At 49.2% G+C, this 14,819-nt stretch overlaps 1 long non-coding RNA gene across 1 annotated transcript in view; it reads left to right on the forward strand.

The window, feature by feature from the left end:
• Nucleotides 1–1,207: 1,207 nt before the first annotated feature.
• The window catches only part of LOC134970294 (uncharacterized), a 42,045-nt gene continuing 28,433 nt past the window's right edge, over nt 1,208–14,819 (forward strand). Inside the window, exon 1 of the long non-coding RNA XR_010189760.1 lies at nt 1,208–1,327. This is a non-coding gene — a long non-coding RNA (uncharacterized LOC134970294). The remainder of the gene's footprint in view (nt 1,328–14,819) is intronic.

The raw sequence follows: 14,819 nt of genomic DNA on the forward strand, positions 1-14,819 counted from the left end.
TCTGGGGTCTTCCTCCGGCGTCTTCACCTGGTGGGCGGCGGCGGCTAAGCTTTTTTGCATAGCCGCCGCCCATCCAGGACTTCCACGACGTCTTCACCTGGGGGCGGCGGCCTTTAAGCTCTTTTGCATGGCCGCCGCCTTCCCAGGACTTCCAGCATCTTCACCTGGTGGGCGGCGGCTGCTAAGCTCTTTTGCATAGCCGCCGCCCATCCAGGACTTCCACGGCGTCTTCAGTCTTCAGGAGCTCTTCTCCGCTCCTCCTCCGCCGTCGGACTGACAGCCGCTGCCTCGCGCTGACTTATATAAGTCAGCGGGAGGGGGCGGGGAGATGACGCGGCGAGCCATGATTGGCTCGCGGCGGCCATCTTGAATTTCAAAAATGACGCTGAGGCGCCATTTTTGAAATGGGTACCGCTTCCGCTCCCAAACTCTGCACATGGAGCCTGAAAGCGCGTCTCGCCGCCGCTACCGCCGCCCGCCTCTCCGCCGCCAGCACCTCCGCCGCCCGGCCCGCCGCATCCCGCACCTCCGCCGCCCGCACCTCTGCAGGTACCGCCCCATACAGTGATTGACAGCGGATCCAGTGACGGATCCGCTGGCCAATCACTGTGGCCTCACTCACAGGGACGTGCTTTCATAGGTTGAAAGCACGTCCCTGTAGGAAAGCGGCACCACTAATGGTGCCGCTTTCCCATGTTATTTCAATGGGCTTTTCCAGCCCATTGCTAGGGCCCGCCTGCGCCCGCCCCCCGCTCCCCATACTTTTCCTAATCACTACGGGAGGCACCACGATCGGTGCCTCCCAAAGTGATTTTAACACACATTAATGATAGGTAAAATAATAAAGAAGATACTTATGTGTCATAAGTATCTTCTTTGTATTACAGGTATTTTACTCATTAATGACAGGGGAGGCACTGCCTCCCCTGACTGCACGTCCCTGCACCAGGTGGGCTGAACGAAAATTTAGGCATACAATGTGTTTGATATGGGCTAGTTATTACTGAATATGTGCATTAAGATCCGCTGTTCTTATATTTCCTTTTCTTTCTTTTGTCTTTATATCTGAGTTTAGATGTGACATGTTTTTTAACTTTATGCCTATAGTCTGGTGTTGGTGATCACTTTTGTTTTTTGTTATTATATTGAGGAAATGTATTAATATACATACTCAAGTTGTTTTTATCTGTATTGTCTTGTTAGACTGCATCACCATGACAACCAACGTCATGACGTCGGCCCGCCTATCCGGCGCCGTTTGATTACGTCATCCAGAAGCTCCCACTGTGTTAGCAGTGGATAGCGGGCGGTCAGCGGCGTGGGACAGGTGAGTATGATTATTCAATTGTAGTTAGGATTGTCTTGCTATATAAGTGTTGTTTTAGGATTGTTTGTGTGTGATGTACTGTCCCTGACGACGGGGTATATCCCCGAAACGCCGTTGGAACAATAAAATTATGCTATTTTAAAACGCATTGAAAGTCTGCTGGAGTGCCGCAGAACTTTGCAAACTATATATCGATATACACACACACACACTGGTGGTCAGCAAAATTCTGCACTGTCCTCCTATTATATACTGCGCACAACTACAATGCAGCACAGATATGGATAGTATACTTGCCGACACAGAGGTAGAGCAATGGACTACTGTACCGTACTGCTATATATATACATATATATATATATATATATATATATATACACACACACACACACACATATACACACACACACACACACACACACACATATATACATAGATATATATACACACTGGTGGTCAGCAAAATTCTGCACTGTCCTCCTACAATGCAGCACAGATATGGAGCGTTTTCAGGCAGAGAACGTAGATATTTGCAGGACACTGAGCACAGATATTTGCAGCACACTGAGCACAGATATTTGCAGCACACTGAGCAGATATTTGCAGCACACTGAGCAGATATTTGCAGCACACTGAGCACAGATATTTGCAGCACACTGAGCAGATATTTGCAGCACACTGAACAGTGAACACAGAAACTGAGAGAACGCAGCCACATCCTCTAGCTGTCATCTCCAAAGCACGAGTGAAAATGGCAGCGGCTCCTTATATAGAATACGAATCTCACGAGAATACGACAGCGGGATGATGACGTTCGGGCGCGCTCGGGTTAACCGAGCAAGGCGGGAAGATCCGAGGCTGCCTCGGAACCGTGTAAAATAGGTGAAGTTCGGGGGGGTTCGTATCTTGACGAACCGAACCTGCTCTTCTCTACCAAGAACCCGATGGTCACTCTGTCAGAGCTACAGCATTCCTCTATGGAGAGAGGAGAACCTTCCAGAAGGACAACCACCTCTGCAGCAATCCACCAATTAGGCCTGTGTTGTAGAGTGGCCAGACGGAAGCCACTCCTTAGTAAAAAGCACAGGGCAGCCCACCTCGAGTTTGCCAAAATGCACCTGAAGGAATCTCAGACCATGAGAAACAAAATTCTCTGGTCTGATGAGATACAGATTGAACTCTTTGGTGTGAATGCCAGGCGTCATGTTTGGATGAAACCAGGCACCACTCATCACCAGGTCAATACCATCCCTACATTGAAGCATGGTGGTGACAGGATCATATGTGGGGATGTTTTTCAGCAGCGGGAACTGGGAGACTAGTCAGGATAGAGGGAAAGATGAATGCAGCAATGTACAGAGACATCCTGGATGAAAACCTGCTCCAGAGCACTCTTGATGTCAGACTGGGGTGACGGTTCATCTTTCAGCAGGTCAACGACCCTAAGCACATAGCCAAGATATCAAAGAAGTGGCTTCAGGGCAACTCTGTGAATGTCCTTGAGTGGCCCGGCCAGAGCCCAGACTTGAATCCGATTGAACATCTCTAGAGAGATCTGAAAATGGCTGTGCACTAACGCTTCCCATCCAACCTGATGGAGCTTGAGAGGTGCTGCAAAGAGGAATGGGCGAAACTGCCCAAAGATAGGTGTGCCAAGCTTGTGGCATCATATTCAAAAAGACTTGAGGCTGTAATTGCAGCCAACGGTGCATCAACAAAGTATTGAGCAAAGGCTGTGAAGACTTATGTACATGTGATTTCTTAGTTTTTTGTTTTTAATAAATTCGCTAAAATCTCAACAACACTTTTTTCACGTTGTTATTATGGGGTATTGGGGGTAATTCCAAGTTGATCGCAGCAGGAAATTTCTTAGCAGTTGGGCAAAACCATGTGCACTGCAGGGGGGGCAGATATAACATGTGCAGAGAGAGTTAGATTTGGGTGGGTTATTTTGTTTCTGTGCAGGGTAAATACTGGCTGCTTTATTTTTACACTGCAATTTAGATTTCAGTTTGAATACACCCCACCCAAATCTAACTCTCTCTGCACATGTTACATCTGCCCCACCTGCACTGCACATGGTTTTGCCCAATTGCTAACAGAATTCCTGCTGCGATCAACTTGGAATTACCCCCATTGTGTGTAGAATTTTGAGGGGAAAAATTAATTTATTCCAGTTTGGAACAAGGCTGTAACATAACAAAATGTGGAAAAAGCGAAGCGTTGTGAATACTTTCCGGATGCACTGTATGTGTGTGTCACCTGGCTGTTTATCCCTTGGCGTGGACATCCCTCACAGCCACTTCCAGACACTGCACCGCTGCTAGGATCTAGAGAGATAATATCTTCATCTCGTGAGTCAGTCTCTGCAGCCGCCTCTGGATGGCCTCTTCCGAATCAGCGAGCTCCCGGAGGTGGGCAGGGACTGGGAGGGGCAGGCATGCAGCTGGCTGGGCATGGCCCACTGGTTTAAGAAGTGGCGCAGCTCAGCTCAATTGTAAGAATCGGCAGCAGGGCTGGTCACCTCGTCGGGAGCTAGTCTGTTAGGCTGCAACACTGTGAGCTGAGATCTGCGACTGTGACCACTATTTAAGCCCCGCCTCTCCTGAATTTGACTCCACCCACTTCAAAGACCCGCTAATCACGGATTGTGCACTTTTGCTGTGTCTTGGCACTTGGCAGCTGCTGTAACCTCCGACTGCCTCAGTCCCTCCACTGGCTGCTGCATCCTATAACTACAGCCCATTGCCTGGCCCTCTTCCTGGAGGCATTTGTAAGTACCGTATATACTCGAGTATAAGTCGACCCGAATATAAGCCGAGGCACCTAATTCTACCACAAAAACCTGGGAAAACTTATTGACTCGAGTATAAGCCTAGGGTGGGAAATGCAGCTCTAGCCGTACACAGCCCTCAGTGCCAGATATGCCCTCATAGTGCCAGATATGCCCCCACAGTGCTGCCAGATATGCCCCCACAGTGCTGCCAGTTATGCCCCCACAGTGCTGCCAGATATGCCCCCACAGTGCTGCCAGTTATGCCCCCACAGTGCTGCCAGTTATGCCCCCACAGTGCTGCCAGTTATGCCCCCACAGTGCTGCCAGATATGCCCCCACAGTGCTGCCAGATATGCCCCCACAGTGCTGCCAGATATGCCCCCACAGTGCTGCCAGATATGCCCCCACAGTGCTGCCAGTTATGCCCCCACAGTGCTGCCAGATATGCCCCCACAGTGCTGCCAGTTATGCCCCCACAGTGCTGCCAGTTATGCCCCCACAGTGCTGCCAGATATGCCCCCACAGTGCTGCCAGATATGCCCCCACAGTGCTGCCAGATATGCCCCCACAGTGCTGCCAGATATGCCCCCACAGTGCTGCCAGTTATGCCCCCACAGTGCTGCCAGTTATGCCCCCACAGTGCTGCCAGATATGCCCCCACAGTGCTGCCAGATATGCCCCCACAGTGCTGCCAGATATGCCCCCACAGTGCTGCCAGATATGCCCCCACAGTGCTGCCAGATATGCCCCCACAGTGCTGCCAGATACGTTCCCTCCCCAAGTGCCAGGTATGCCCCACAGTGTTGTTACTTACCCCTCCGTCGATCCCGCGCTGTCTTCTGGAGGGACACGAAGCACACAGCGTGCGCGGCTCTCCTGTGTCCCTCCTGCATCTTCGGCGGCCGCGGCGGGTCTATTATAGGAAGTGCCGGTTCGTGATCAGAGGTCACGAACGGGTATTTCCTGTAATAGAACCGCCGCTGCTGCCGCCGGAGATGCAGGAGGGACACAGGAGCGCCGCGCGCTGTGCGCTCCATGTCCCTCCTTCACACTGCTCTGCCTCTGCCTGCACTGACTCGAGTATAAGCCGAGGTGGCTTTTTCAGCACAAAAAAAAGTGCTGAAAAAGTCGGCTTATACTCGAGTATATACGGTAATATTATTAAAAAAATATATTTAGATCTGTCGTAATGTGTAAAAGGGGGACTCTACCTGCCGTAATGTGTAAAAGGGAGCTCTGTCTTTCGTAATGTGTAAAAGGGGGACTCTACCTGCCGTAATGTGTAAAAGGGAGCTCTGTCTTTCGTAATGTGTAAAAGGGAACTTTACCTGCCGTAATGTGTAAAAGGGAGCTCTGTCTGCTGTAATGTATAAAAGGGGGCTCTGTCTGCTGTAATGTATAAAAGGGGGCTCTACCTGCCGTAATGTACGAAGGAGGCTCTACCTTATGTAATGTGTGTAAGTGGCGCTACTGTGTGGAGCAATTTGAATAATGGAGACTACTGAGCAACATAATATGGTATTATTTTGTGGCCATGCCCCTTCCTCATGAAGCCCCGCCCTATATTTTTTATGTGTACCTACAACACACACTGGCCCTGTTATACATATGATGGGGGCGCGCTGATGCGGTTTCTCGCACACAGCACTGAATTGTCTACTTACAGCACTGCGGGGTGGGGGGGTGGGGGGGGGTAGCTGTTGTACCGGGGCCCAGGATATCTCTTGGCAGCCCTGTGTTCAGGGAGAGTTAGATTTGGGTGGGTAATTTTGTTTCTGTGCAGGGTAAATACTGGCTGCTTAATTTCTACATTGCAATTTAGATTTCAGTTTGAACACACCCCACCCAAATCTAACTCTCTCTGCACATGTTACATCTGCCCCACCTGCACTGCACATGGTTTTGCCCATTAGTGTGTGTTTTTGTTTTGCCAACAACTCTAAATAGCCCCCAGGGTCAATATGCTGTAGACCTATAATTATACAGGTACCAGACAATGATCTGCAAGACCATGGGTTTACAGGCCAAAGATAAAATTCTATAAACCTGTGAGTGTAATACTCTGCAGACCTGTGATTATACAGGCCTCTAACAGTATTATGCAGATCAGAGTTTACAGAAGTACCTGTGCATTCGGGGTCCCAAGGGTAAGGTCTGCTCTACCTATAACCTAGCCTGAGAAAGGGTCTGTTATATCATACCCTGCTGTTATACTGAGAACCAGAAGGCTCACTTTTTGGTATCCAACATAGGGCATAAGAAAGAGGTGGAGCTAACTCGTGGAGGAGTCACAGGTTTAGGTTGCGATTGAGGATCGTGACAAGGTTGCCACCTTACCACAGGGGACAACCCTCACACGGTGGTGTGGATGGCCATACCATTGGTGTTGACTTGGCCCAGCGGTACCCGTGAGAGCACCAGTGACTGGTACATGAGTGTTTAGTGAGGGGGTCCCACCAGTCATCCAGCGCTCAAGAGAGATGCATGGTCTGAAAACACCAGTAGCACTTCTATTAAGAGGATGGAGGAAGCCCCTAACAAGCAGTGGTATCCTGGAGAAGTTACCACATGGTTATAGAATGGAGTGGGAGATCCCATAAGCAAGGGGCCTCTTGGCAACTGCAGATAAAGAAATTGCAGAGTGGAGGGAGAGCTCTGCAGAGAATCAGAAGAGGAATATGTCCAGTGCAGTCTTTGTAGTCTGGCAGAGTGGCTTAAAGAGGACTGTCTGATGGAGGAGAGGATGTACCACCACTTGAGAGCACCCTTGTAATGCATCCCATTACCTTTAAGGCAGGAGCATAACTACCAGTGGTACAACTGGTTTGGTGCACTGGGGCAAATAGGGACTAAGCGGCCCACGACTGCTGGTTGCCCAAACCAGCAATGAGATTTCCACTGGGCCTGAACATTTTAACGAATGGGGCCAGGAGTATGGTTGGTCATACAACTTTGAGGGACCTGCTCCTTACCATAGGCCTTCCCAACCCCAACTGCCAGACTCCCAGAGAACTGTTTGCAGAGAAGACCAGTTCCTTTCAACAGAAACTGTGTGCTTGTCCTGTAGTCACTCACTGCCTCCTACTGTCACTTTCTACTTTCTGATGTCACTCTCTACCTCTCTCTGCCTATAGCTTCCTCTTCAGTCACCCTATGCCTCCCCAGTCACTCACTGCCTCCTGCTGTCACTTTCTACTTTCTGATGTCACTCTCTACCTCTCTCTGCCTATAGCTTCCTCTTCAGTCACCCTATGCTTCCCCAGTCACTCACTGCCTCCTGCTGTCACTTTCTACTTTCTGATGTCACTCTCTACCTCTCTCTGCCTATAGCTTCCTCTTCAGTCACCCTATGCCTCCCCAGTCACTCACTGCCTCCTGCTGTCACTTTCTACTTTCTGATGTCACTCTCTACCTCTCTCTGCCTATAGCTTCCTCTTCAGTCACCCTATGCCTCCCCAGTCACTCACTGCCTCCTGCTGTCACTTTCTACTTTCTGATGTCACTCTCTACCTCTCTCTGCCTATAGCTTCCTCTTCAGTCACCCTATGCCTCCCCAGTCACTCACTGCCTCCTGCTGTCACTTTTTACTTTCTGATGTCACTCTCTACCTCTCTCTGCCTATAGCTTCCTCTTCAGTCACCCTATGCCTCCCCAGTCACTCACTGCCTCCTGCTGTCACTTTCTACTTTCTGATGTCACTCTCTACCTCTCTCTGCCTATAGCTTCCTCTTCAGTCACCCTATGCCTCCCCAGTCACTCACTGCCTCCTGCTGTCACTTTCTACTTTCTGATGTCACTCTCTACCTCTCTCTGCCTATAGCTTCCTCTTCAGTCACCTTATGCCTCCCCAGTCACTCACTGCCTCCTGCTGTCACTTTCTACTTTCTGATGTCACTCTCTACCTCTCTCTGCCTATAGCTTCCTCTTCAGTCACCCTATGCCTCCCCAGTCACTCACTGCCTCCTGCTGTCACTTTCTACTTTCTGATGTCACTCTCTACCTCTCTCTGCCTATAGCTTCCTCTTCAGTCACCCTATGCCTCCCCAGTCACTCACTGCCTCCTGCTGTCACTTTTTACTTTCTGATGTCACTCTCTACCTCTCTCTGCCTATAGCTTCCTCTTCAGTCACCCTATGCCTCCCCAGTCACTCACTGCCTCCTGCTGTCACTTTCTACTTTCTGATGTCACTCTCTACCTCTCTCTGCCTATAGCTTCCTCTTCAGTCACCCTATGCCTCCCCAGTCACTCACTGCCTCCTAATTTCACCCTCTGCCTCACACTGTCTCCCTACTCACCCACTGCCTCTCACCAAGTTCCACCAGAGCATGAAGGAGTTGGGCTGTTGCATCAGACAGTATAGCAACTAGGCGAAGAAGGATCCTATTGGACAGATGGAAAAGCTTTGGATATGGAAGAGGGCAGTGCCCTACTTCAGAAGGGAAGTGTGCCGGCATCAGCAGCAAGATTACCAGAAAGTGACAATCCCTGGATTGTGACTTGTATAGCTGTGCAGCAATGACTGAAAGCCCCCTTGTAAGGTGCTCCCATACCATGAACATGGCCCCACTGCAACTAGACAACCTGGCTTCAGTATTCAGGTCCTAGCTAAGGGAACGCTTGCACACTGTAAGTGGTCCCTGGTAGATGGAATGGTAGTGTAAAGTATAACCCTGAGCGACAATGACACTGCTGTTCCCAGAACACTTACTTTATTTTTCTGCAACGGGTACACTGGTATTCCACAGGGAATAACATCGGGGTGTAGAGTTGGATCTTGATCCAAGGCACCAACAGGCTAAAGCTTTGACTGTTCCCAGGATGCACTGCACCACCTCCTCTATATCCCCGCCTCCTAGCACTGGAGCTCAGTTTGTAAGTTGGTGCTAGTGTAATACCCTACTGGTATCTGGTATGCATAATCTGCAGTCACTGTGTATAGTACATCACAGTTACTTTACCCCGGCTTGTCATGGGTTCAGGCACAGTTACCAGAGGGTCCCCTGAAGAATCAGGTGTTTAACTACAAGTGCATTGTGGGTGTGGACTACAGGTGTCGGTGCAGCGCATAAAGAATTGGGCGCCAGTCCATCTCAGAAAAACAGCATAAAGTTTATTTAAACATCAAACAGGGATATTGCAGGGATAACTTGTGAACACTCCTCCAGCACAAAGCATAAGTTACAGTGGATCCCATATCAGGGCACCTCCTCCAGCGCATCGCTTAGTCGCAGCGGCATATTTATAGCGAACATCAGTACATACCAGGGCATTCTGTGACCAGTAGTGCTACACATCAGGTTGCCGTCTCTCTCTCTCTTACTTAGCGAGGATTCTTTTCCTTGGGGGGCTTCTAATCACGCCGCGTGGCTTTCCGACCACTTCACCCAGATACCTCTCGAGATACTTTTCCATGGGGCGCTTACTCACGCCGCGTGGCTTCCGACCACTTCACCCAGATACCTCTTGAGACTCACACCATTAGCACACTTTTCTCCTGGCATCACCCTTTCACTGGATTCTGCATACTGCTGCTCTCACACTGCGATGTCTCCCTCTGTCAAATGCTTTGCTGTGGCTGGCATCACTCCCCACCTAAACATGTGGGGAGCCCTCACTGGGGCTACATCTTTCTGGTTAATCCACCACACTTCAGCTAGCTAAAACACGTGCTTCTCCTCACTGTCTGTCTGCTCCTCACTGACTGAGTGTCCTCCCCGGCCCTAGGCTGCTGCAGGACAACCTTTTTATAACCCTGCATTCCCAGGTACACATTCTATCTGGGATTTCCCGCTCTGTTTTTCCCGCTCTCAGTTTCCCGCTCTGAGTCTGCAAATGAGTGAGTCATGCCCTTTGCATTTTGCAGACTGATCTGTATAGCTATGAGCTGTGCTGTTAACTCCTTCTGTGCTGCAAGCTGTAGGCTGCTGGCACAGTGCTATGCAACTCCAGCAAACATTTTACTTTTATTAAAGTCATGCTGGCACCTGTAGTGCCACAGTTGATTTGGGCTGCAGTTTCAGGGTATCACACTAGGCAGCCTTGAAAAGAGCTTTTCTGACAAGAAAGAAGACTTCAAGGGCCGCAGCACAGGCACTTGGTGCTATATGTCACACTGACATATCATGCTGCAACTCCCTCACCTACCCCAGCGGCGCTGTATACTCCCACGCCCTGGTTGCCGGGTACTTACAGCGGAGGTTCTCCGGTCTCATCACACACACATACCGCCACTGCTCTCCAGGATCGTGTGGCCACGCGATAGGGAGGCGGTAAGATGGTCCCCCAGATGGGACCCACAGAAATTGCGATCTGGTCACGGTCTCCGGAGACGGACTGCGCCGCTGACGTGGACACTGTGGCCGTGCAGGGACCCCACTATATACACCAGGGCAAGGAGCACAGGTCAGATTTACTAAAATCCATTTAGAATAGGCTCCATAGTACACGGTGGTGAAGTCCAGCAGAGGGGATAAGACGCTGATCTGTAGCCCCTCCCCCAGCCCCAGGCGCCATCTACAGCAGATGTTCCCGCTCTGGAGCTGCATCTCTCTCTCCCTCGCTCCCTGTCAGCGTTTGGGCGCCATTACACACAGCTGCGCTGATTCTGGGACTGCTGGGCACTGTCTCCTCTGTAAAGCCGCCTGTCTCATCAGCACTGGGCATTTACAGGACACTTAAGTATTCTACATGTCTGCTGACAGTGTTAGTTAAGAACAAGAACATTACTACAGGGATATTTAGTACAAGTACCCTGTGATATACATTCAGTCTTTACTGTGCATTGTTATATCTGTATACAGACATAGCTTTACTTAGTATTACTAGTCCAGTGCAGTTTTATTGTTGTTTGTAATAATTTCTGCATTGTATATGTGACTGTGTGTGCCTATAGCTGCTGTGTGGTTCCTATTCTGTGTATCTCACACGTATTGCTATCCCTATATTCTGTACCCTGATGGGGGCCCCAGTGCATCAGGGTCCTATATTATATATATATATATATATATATATATATATATATACACACATACACACACACACACACATATATATATATATATATATATATAAGGGAGAGGGAGGGAGAGAGAGAGAGAGAGAGAGAGAGAGAGAGAGATTCACAGGATATACTGTTTGGTATTTTTCTCTGTGTATTTCAGTCACCGTATACCACTTAAATCCTCTGTTTGTGATCTGCATTTACAATCACTCTCCACAGGGTTTTTTGTCAGGGACTGTATCTGGCTATATTGTACTGTTACGCCCTAGGGCTACATTCTCCAATAATGTCTAGGTCACAGGGTGGGAGATCTGTGGCTGATCCTGCGTCATGCAGTGCTGACGCCACGGATTTATCTGAGGAAAATATTCCAGCTGAGGGTCCAGGTAACGGGGGTTCTGTACCCCACAGTCATTCTGCAGCACCGGTGTCACACCAAGACCCATCTTGAGCTGCTTTTTCTAATTTACTGACTATGCTAGTAACAAGACTTTCGCCCCCTGTGGGACCTCCGGTGCCATTACAGCTACATATTGTCCCTGTAGTTACTGACTACGCTAGTAACAAGACTTTCGCCCCCTGTGGGACCTCCTGTGCCATTACAGCTACATATTGTCCCTGTAGTTACTGACTATGCTAGTAACAAGACTTTCGCCCCCTGTGGGACCTCCTGTGCCATTACAGCTACATATTGTCCCTGTAGTTACTGACTATGCTAGTAACGAGACTTGCGCCCCCTGTGGGACCTCCTGTGCCATTACAGCCACATATTGTCCCTGTCGTAAATCCACCATGGGTGGATTCACTGTCGACTCAGTTACAGCAGTTAAATCAGTTCTTGGTTAAACAAAAGCCTGACCCTCGCCCTCCTAGGACCAAAGGGTCATCTAAGCGGCCATTTCTTCCTCACAATCCACGCATGTTTCTGATACTTCATCCGATGAAGATGGCGTATATACTGACCCATCAGACACTGATGCAGATGCTTCTGATGGGGAATCTACAACACAGGTGGATGTTCCTGACCTCTTGGAGGCTATAAAACGGATTCTTCAGATCGATGATGAAACTGACCCTCCAGATACGTCTAAGATACCTGATAAGTTCAAACGTCAGCAGGTTACCACATTCTGACCATTTAGTTGACATACGTCAGGAATCCTGGGAGTCTCCAGGAAAGAAATTCTCCCTGTCTAAAAAGATGCTAGCTCGTTATCCCCTCGCTGCAGAGTTAAGTAAAAATTGGGAAACACCGCTGCCGGTGGACTCACATGTTGCACGTTTGGTAATGTCTTCTACTCTGCCTGTCACTACCGTCACCTCTCTGAAGGAACCGACGGATAAGCGCGTGGAGGGTTGCTTGAAGACTATTTACACTCTTGTGGGTGCTGTGCATAGACCTACTATAGCGGCTTCTTGGGCTGCTAAAGCTATTGAAGCCTGGGTTCAGGAAGTTGAAGCGGAGCTATCTTCTTATTTTTCTGATAATGCCAGACAGTGTCTTTAAAATACAGGTTGAGTATCCCATATCCAAATATTCCGAAATACGGAATATTCCGAAATACGGAATTTTTTGAGTGGGAGTGAGATAGTGAAATCTTTGTTTTCTGATGACCCAATGTACACAAACTTTGTTTAATACACAAAGTTATTAAAAATATTGTATTAAATGACTTTCAGGCTGTGTGTATAAGGTGTATATGATACATAAATGCATTCTGTGCTTAGACTTAGGTCATATCGCCATGATATGTCATTATGGTATGCAATTATTCCAAAATACGGAAAAATTCGATATCCAAAATACTTCTGGTCCCAAGCATTTTGGAGAAGGGATACTCAACCTGTATTACCACAGCCTCATTATATACAGGAGGCGGCATCTTATGCCGGTGTCCTGGCAGCCAAAGCGTCTACTACGACCATTCTGGTTCGCCGGATTCTGTGGTTGTGGTCCTCGTCTGTGGATCTGGACTCTAAAAAGACCTTGGAGGTGATCCCTTTTAAGGGAATCATCCTTTTTAGGGAAGATCTGAACAAGATTGTTGCTGACTTAGTGTCTGCTAAAACTGCATGTCTGCCGAGTACTAATCCTTCGGCTAAAAGTACCACCTTTCGTTCCTTATGACCTCCAAGTAAAGCAAAGGGTCAGGCGTACCCGAAACAGGCTCACACTTCCAAAACCTCTAAGCTCAAACCTAAACGTTCCTGGGCTGCCCATTAGCCTGCTTCCAAACCAGACAAGCCTGCTGCATGACGGGGTGGGCCTCCCCTGGAGGATCCCAGGGTGGGAGGCCGACTTCTGTGGTTCGCCCAGGTATGGTTACAGACCACTTCAGACGCCTGGGTGAGGGAAGTCGTCACTCACGGATACGCCATCTCTTTCAAGAAAGGCCTCCCTCGCCAGTTTTGCTCGACAAATATCCCTTCAGATCCGTTAAAAGCAAAAACTCTACATTTGGTGGTACAATCCCTTCTGGAAACAGGAGTGATAGTGCAGGTGCCTCTGGCTCAGAGAGGCAGGGGGTACTATTCAACGCTGTTCGTAGTTCCGAAACCAAATGGAACTTCACGGCCCATTGTCAACCTCAAGTCTTTGAACAAATTTGTGAACTTTTCCAAATTCCGTATGGAAACTCTTCGCTCTATTGTTCTTGCCCATGGTATCCCTGGACATTCAGGATGCTTACCTACATATACCTATTGCCATGTCGCATCAGCAATATCTGCGGTTTGCTATTGGCAACCTACATTATCAATTCCAGGCCTTGCCTTTTGGACTGACCACAGTTCCGTGAATCTTCACCAAGGTCATGGCTGTCATGACGGCTCTTCTACGCCGTCAGAATATCAGGATCCTGCCACATCTGGATGACTTGTTGATCCTGGCAAACTCCTTAGTTGTTCTCCTCCATTATCTGCAGCTGATGGTCCAATTCCTGCAGGCCCATGGGTGGCTCATCAACTGGAAGAAATCCTCGCTGGTTCCTGCTCAGAGCATGGTACACCTGGGGGCGTTACTGGACACTCACAACCAACGGTTGTTCTGGTCTCCGGTGAAGGTCCTGAAACTTCAGGACAGGAGACGATGCTTCCTCTCTCGCCCTCGTATATCGATACACTCCGCGATACAAGTACTAGGCCCCATGGTGTTGGCTTTCGACATGGTAGAGTACGCTCATTTTCATTCTCGCCCTCTGCAGAGGTTAATCCTTTCCAAGTGGGACGGCCTGCCTCACCGGATCAGGTCTCACATGATTTCCTTGACTCCGGAAGTTCGTCTGTCTCTGAGCTGGTGGCTTCAGGACCAACTATTGAGCAGGGGTCGTCACTTCTGGATCTCAACTGGTTCCTCCTAACGATGGATCCCAATCTGCGGGGTTGGGGCGCGGTGTTGGAGCAACACTCTCTTCGGGGTCGGTGGACCAGGGAGGAATCTCTCCCTCTGATAAACATTCTGGAGTTGCGGGCACTGTTCAATGCTCTGAAACTGGCCCTGCCTCTGGTATAGAACAGGCCTGTTCAAGTACAGTCGGACAAAGCCACCATGGTGGTGTACATAAATAATCAAGGTGGCACTCGAAGCCGCATGGCAATGATGGAAGTGTCAAAGATTCCTCTATGGGCGGAACGCCATCTGCCAGCCATATCGGCAGTGTTCATTCCAAGGGGTCCTCAACTGGGAAGCGGACTTCCTCAGTCATCAGGACGTACA

Source organism: Pseudophryne corroboree, chromosome 11, assembly GCF_028390025.1.
Source record: "Pseudophryne corroboree isolate aPseCor3 chromosome 11, aPseCor3.hap2, whole genome shotgun sequence".
Taxonomy (NCBI): Eukaryota; Metazoa; Chordata; class Amphibia; order Anura; family Myobatrachidae; genus Pseudophryne; species Pseudophryne corroboree.